This window comes from Rhinopithecus bieti, unplaced genomic scaffold (assembly GCF_001698545.2).
Source record: "Rhinopithecus bieti isolate Rb0 unplaced genomic scaffold, ASM169854v2 scaffold_7398, whole genome shotgun sequence".
Lineage (NCBI taxonomy): Eukaryota > Metazoa > Chordata > Mammalia > Primates > Cercopithecidae > Rhinopithecus > Rhinopithecus bieti.
The window spans coordinates 243740-250583 of NW_016805783.1; the positions used below are offsets into that span (position 1 = coordinate 243740).

Below are 6844 nucleotides of genomic sequence, written 5' to 3' on the forward strand. Positions count from 1 at the left end.
AAAAGAGGTTTATTTGGTGCATGGTTCTGCAGGCTGTACAAGATGCATGCATGGCATGAGCCTGTTTTTTTTTTTTTTTCTTTTAATCATGCCACATTTTTAATTACATACAAAGATCTAACATGTCACCCTGGGACCAATTCACCCACTGCTCTGTTTGGCATTCTTTTGTCTCTCTCTTCAGCAATGGTGAGGCGGATACCCTTTCCTCAGGGAAGAGAAATCCATAGTTTGGCACCCTTGCCAATAACAAAAATCTTGGAAAGTCAAGTGGCAAAGCTGTTGCCATTGGTATCTTTCATGTGAAACATGTCAAAAGATCCAGGGTGCCTCTCTCTGTTGGTGATGACACCAATTCTTCCCAGGTCAGCATCGCCAGTCACCATACACAGGTGACCAGTGTCAAATTTGATGAAATCAGTAATCTTGCCAGTCTCCAAATCAATCTGAATGGTATCATTCACCTTGATGAGGGGATCAGGGTAGCGGATGGTGTGAGCATCATGAGTCACCAGATGAGGGATTCCTTTTGTGCCCACAAAGAATTTTCTCACTTTGCACAACTTGTACTCGACCTCCTCAGGTGTAATATGATGTACAGCAAAGCGACTCTTGGTGTCACAGATCAGACGGATATCCTCTTCTGTCTTGTCAATGCTGATGACATCCGTGAATCCAGCAGGGTAGGTTATATCAGTTCAGACCTTGCCTTCAATTTTAATAAATCGCTGCATGCAAATTTTACTGCATCTCCTGTCAGGCATACTTAAGTCTGTTCCTTAGGAAAATGATGAGGGGGAGACACTCTCTCAACTTGTGGGGACTGGTGGATGGACAAGGAGCAAACATACTGGCAATTTATCTAGTATCCAATGCTTTGGAGCTGCTACCCGCTTCAGATGCTTCTTGGGACCACAAGCCATGGCTGCGTTAGGCAAGGAAAGAGTGAGCCTCTGCTTTTGGAAGCTTCCAATGATGGTGGAAGGGGAAGGACAGTGGTGTGTCACATGACGAGAGAGGAAGCAAGAGGGAAACGGGAGAAAAGTCCCGGGCTCTTTTTAACAACCAGATCTTGCAGAAACAAAGAGTGAGAATTCACTCAATCCTCAGACAATAGCACCCAGCCATTCATAAGGTACTTGTCCCCATGATCCAATCACCTCCACCAGACCCCACCATCAATACTGGGGATCAGATTTCACATGAGATTTGATATAGCCAAATTATATCATCAGGGTCACTCCTTGACCCCAAAACTTTGTCTATCACCCAAATAATAAGATTCAAAATTTCTTAGTTGAGCACATGAAACCCTTCTTGACATGGCCCAGCATCCAGTCCTACCACTCTCCCACACATATAGTTGAAGCTCTAAACTGCCCCTTCTTACCCACTCACGCATCCTCATGATTTGACTGCTCAAATATCACTTCCTTTGTGAGAGTTAGGTGCTTTATCCTCAGTGCTCACAGAGCTCTTTGTACATTCTCCTAATAACACATATTTTAATAGCTGCCAGCAATAAATGATATTTTGCCAAATCTAAGATGTACATTTCTTTCCAATATTTCTAAAACTGGAATGGCATCTTACAATCATGGCATCTTACAATGCTGTCACCAGAAGGCGGTTGTGATGTAGTTGTCTTAGCCTGAACATGTGCAAACTTCCTGGTTATTCCTGGTGACATGACTAGACAACTGCAAACTCCTGAGATTTCAGTCAACTAATCATTTAAAAAAGGATTTAGCTGGGCGCGGTGGCTCACGCCTGTAATTCCAGCACTTTGGGAGACCAAGGAGAGCGGATCACGAGGTCAAGAGATCGAGACTATCCTGGCGAACACAGTGAAAACCCGTCTCTACTAAAAATACAAAATAAATTAGCCGGGCGTGGTGGCAGGCGCCTGTAGTCCCAGCTACTCTGGAGGCTGGGGCAGGAGAATGGCAAGAACCAGGGGGCGGAGCTTGCAGTGAGCGGAGATCGCGCCACTGCACTCCAGCCTGGGCGACAGAGCGAGACTCCGTCTCACAAAAAAAAAAAAAAAAAGAGAGAGAGAAAGGATTTAAATCCTGGTTGTGATCTGAAAACCCTTCATTGATACCTTCGAGTTAGAATAAGAAAGCACCAGCATTAAAACTCCAACAGTTTGCAACAAAAACTGTTGGACCCCAACAGTTTGCAAAAAAATACCAAAGATAACAGTGGAATATTATTTTTTAAAAATGTTGCATCACTAATGCTCTTAGCAGAATTCAATACAATGTGGAAAAATTCTGTGTGATAAAAAACCACTGTGTCATAGTTTAAGTAGCAGCATTTCCCTCTGGCCCCCTCCATCGTCCCAAAATAATGGTTTGTTACAACTCATGATCTTAAAATTGATAAAATATGGTATGTTACCTCGAACTGTCAAACGAACCCTATACGTCATCTTATTTTATGCCTGGGGTCTGCTGACATAATATTGTATTCTCAGTCTGTTTATCTATCTTGTCTTTCCACTAGATTATAAATTCTCTGAGGACCTACCACTGTGGCTGTCACATATTAGGTGTGGAATTAATACTGGTTGAAAGAATGACTGCAATGTTTATGTTCTTCTGCTGTTCCACTTTGATTCTAATTGTCAATCTGGATATATCCATTTTCAAGGCTGATCTTGAATTGTCTGAGACTTCAACTATTACTGTGAAACACCACTCATTGGAAAGATCTAATTTCTTCTTAATAGTCATCTCTACTAGCATTTTCTTTTGAGGGCTGATATAACATTAGTATGACTAAAATTAAATTTCCTTAGATATGTATTAACTGATTACATTGGCTGGATAGTTTCACATCTAATTTTTTTATGCTTAAAACTTTTATATGTTATTTGATGTTCTCAACCTCTCCATATCATTGACTAATGTGATCTCAAAGAGAGTAGTATAGCAGAGTGCTGAGGAAATAGTAAGACAGCCAAAAGAAACTCGGTTAGGTTACATATGAGGAACACTAAGTTCATCTGATTATTCTGCTCAGATGGGACATCTGGATACCATAAACCAAGTCATTGGCACATAATTATTTTTAAACTGTGTTACCCTGCTTAATTGGTTTAAAATAATTTAAAAGGGCTCTGGTTGGCTCTTACAAATGAATCTAATTCATCAGTTTTAATTCTGTTAGAATAGCTTCGTTTCAACAATTTAGGTTATTATTTAAGCCAAGGTCACCATTCTTTCAAAGGTTTTCATATTATTTGTCTTTCCCTTTTAAATTGAAGCAAGAGCATTAAGAAAACATTCCTTTAAAACAGCAGCAAAGAGGAAGTTTTCTCCAATACACCTATTCTGACCATTGCCTTCTCAGAAAAATCTTCCCTAATTCTTTAGACTGTAACATTACAAGGCGTAGCACAGACTACTCTAACTAGTTTTCTCTCTACCACTGCAAGAGCTCACTGTTTCTTCAGGTGAGTCTGGTGAAATACTTGTTTTGCATTTGGGGGCCATATTTTAGAAAAATAAGGCTGAATATAACCAGCATCTTTCTAGAATCACAGATAGAAGTTGACTGAAGAAGACATTCATGTTTTTCATCTTTTGCTCACTCCAGGACCTAAGCTCACTGAGGGAAGAGTGAGAATCTCCAGCAGTACTTGGTTTTTTCTTTTTCACCAAACATAGTTGAATTCATAAATATGCATATGATACAACTCCATTGTTAAATATATTGGTGATCACCCAGGGTATTTTTTTTTCCCTCTACTGTGCAGATTTATTTTAGGAATTCTATTTAAAAATGCAGTTAACGCTAAGGTTTTGTGAATTTTTAAAGTTATTTACTGAGTACTAGTAGATGCCAGGTACATACATTATTCTTATACATTAAGCATGCGGTTCCTGATCAGAATTATGTATAAGATTCACCTGAAGAACTTTAAAAAAAAAAAAAATGAAATGACCAAAGCCTATCTCAAATCTACTGAATTCCTTTCCTCTGGGGATGGGCACTTGATACATTATTTTTTTAAGCCTTATGGGTGATGCTGATGTGCATTTCTTGGCTAATAACCACTGCTTTAAGCCACCATACACCAACAGCTAAACAGTCAAACAGAGTCACTAATAATAAACTTGGCTTATTTCACAACTTTGTCTGGGACTGCTTGTCAATGCTTCCTGGTTTTTGACTGCTGCCTAGGTATGTCCTCATTTCTTCCCTATTCTGCCTCAGCGCCTCACCTTCCACTACGTCTGGACTTCTGAACTGGACACGTAATCTTTGATCTCAGAAGTCATCATCATAAGCATAGGTTCTGGTTGTGGCTGGCTCACTGGACTTGGCTTTCCTCACCTTTGCGTCTAACCCTATCTCTACTACATACTTTCACTTATGACCCTAGTGTGACAACCTGCTAACACCATCCAGTCAGGGAAGAAAGAGCCATGATGGTGATAATGGCAGTGGCCTGTCTGAAGTGGCTGCTGCCCTGACGCTGGCTACAATCTGGGAGGCATGGCTAGGGTCGCGGTGCTCCATGGAGCCAGCAAGAGCTGGAAACAGGCAGAAGCCCTGCCCCCTTCCAAGTTGGAAGATTGGGAGTCCTGCCCTCCTGGGTGTAGCTGCAGCCACCCAGTCATGGCAGTGGATCCATTCATCTCCGCACTCTTAGGGACCAGGAAGCTCCTGCTCCCGCTGGCTGGGAAATGCCTGCTCCCACTGCCTGGCCTCTTCCTGCTCCCAGCACCCACTCTGATTTCAGAGCAAAGTTGTGACTGAGCCTGGCTGCTGTCACGACCTGTCCAGGTGCGTACGTGCTTGGGGCAGCATTGACATGCAAGCCCCCTGCTGCCTCGGTCCCCTCTGGACTTTGGGCACTGATGAGCACAGGAGGGAGGCAAGTCGAGGGGGAATAACGGCAGCTCAGTGTGGGCCTGTAGGTACCACTCAGCATGAACAACCTGGGCGCCATGGGCACCGTGGATGGCAGGTTAATGGCAGCAGGAGCCAAACAGGCTCCTGGGCGGAAAGGGGCAGATCCCTAGTAAGGCCAGGGGCCAGGCTGCCAGTTTCATGCAAAGGAGTGAGAACTTATGGTGCTTTCTCCAGGCCTGCCCATGGTTACCCATGGACCAATCAGCACACACTTCTTCCTCTCAGAAGCCCATAAAAACCCTGGACTGAGCCAGACTTGGACAGACAATGGGATGACCTGCTCACAGACAGGACCTACCCACTGTGGGTTTCCTCTCTGCGGAAAGCTGAGCAGACGACAGGACGACCTGCCTGCTGAGAGGAACTACCCACTGTGGGTCTCCTCTCTGCTGACAGCTGGACACTTATTGGGATGACCTGCCTGCAGAAGGAAGCTACCCATTACCTTCAGGTCTCCTCTGAGCTGTTCTGCTGCTCAACAAAGCACCTCTTTACCTTGCTCACCCTCCACTTGTCCGCATACCTTATTCTTCTTGGATGTGGGACAAGAACTCGGGACCTGCCAAATGGCATGGCTGAAAGAGGTGTAACACAAACAGGGCTGAAATATGCCCCTTGCTTGCCATGTTGCAGGCAATACAAGAAGGAGAGAAGAGAGGAGAGAAAAGAGAGGACAGAAGAGAGAAGAGCTGTGGTCCCTGGGGGAGCCCAGACCTAGGAGCTCCCTGTGACACCCTCTTTGGGGTTCTGCGGCTCCTGGCATCTCCAAGCTTCCAGGTGCCACTGCATTCCCTGGTGCCAGCTGTGAAAGCTGCTTGCAGTATACCTGGTCCAGCCACAGCCTTGCAGGGAGCCAGCCCCTGGAGCTGCCTGCCCTGCTGTAGCTGGCATGCCTAGCTGTGCGCAGTGGCTGGACCCCATGCTTGCTTGCTCACACAACCCTCACTGCTTCACACCTGGCTTGCACTTGGCAGGTGTGGGATCCAGGCCGGGAGTATGAGCAGAGCGCAGCCTGCTGGGCCTGGGGGCAGAATGAGCCCAGCAGGCCTGACCAAAACTCGGGCAAAGGTGACACTTTTCCAGCTGGAAAAGTGACACTCCAAGGATCCTGTGACAATGGCTCCATTGAAAAATGATTTCGAATAACTGTAATAATAGGTAATTGTGAATGCATGTTAATCTTCAGTAGTCTAGTTTGATTCCTTTCAAACATTGCTTTGTACTTAGCAACCCAACTGAAAAATAAATCTCCAATTCATAAGGGAAAAAAACCTCCTTAGATTGGAATAAAGGCCCTCTACTGTCTAGATCTCACCTGTGTTTCTAGATCTTGTACTATTCTACATGTACCTGATGCTCCAACCTAGCTGTAACTTCACTGTTCCTCAGGAAGCCCTCAGTAATGCTGTCCTAACTTCCTTTCTTCACATTTTCAATGTTGGGAAGATCTTTTCACTAGCAGCTTCCCCTTCCTTTACCCGTATCCAACTCCAACCAGTCCTTTAAGACAGTGTTTCTTAAACCTGAATAAGGTACAGACTCCTAAAATAAATTCTTATGATCCTGGAGAATGTTTTCAGTAGGTTGGGGACCACAGACCAGTTTGAAAAGCACAAATATAAAGAACTAAAGACCAATTGTATAAAATTATGCAAATGATCACGTTGAAAGAAAAATTTTATCTTTATAATTGGTAAAATAACTTGTATTTTACCATAGAACTCTGATTCTTATCTTCAGATCTATGATCTGTTTAAGAAACACTACTTTAAGGCAAAGCGGAAACATACCGACCTTGAAAAATGTTCCTGCATCACCCCAAGTTAATACATTTTTATTTTTTCTGATTTGGTGTCTAACAACTTTCTGCATTGGAGTAGCTAGTAATATGTAGTATTTTCCTAGAAAACATAAGCTC

General features: G+C 43.6%; 1 pseudogene; it reads right to left on the reverse strand.

Annotated features, from left to right (window-relative positions):
* Positions 1 to 99: 99 nt before the first annotated feature.
* Positions 100 to 1615, reverse strand: LOC108530710 (40S ribosomal protein S4, X isoform-like; annotated as a pseudogene).
* Between the last annotated feature and the right edge of the window lie 5229 nt (positions 1616 to 6844).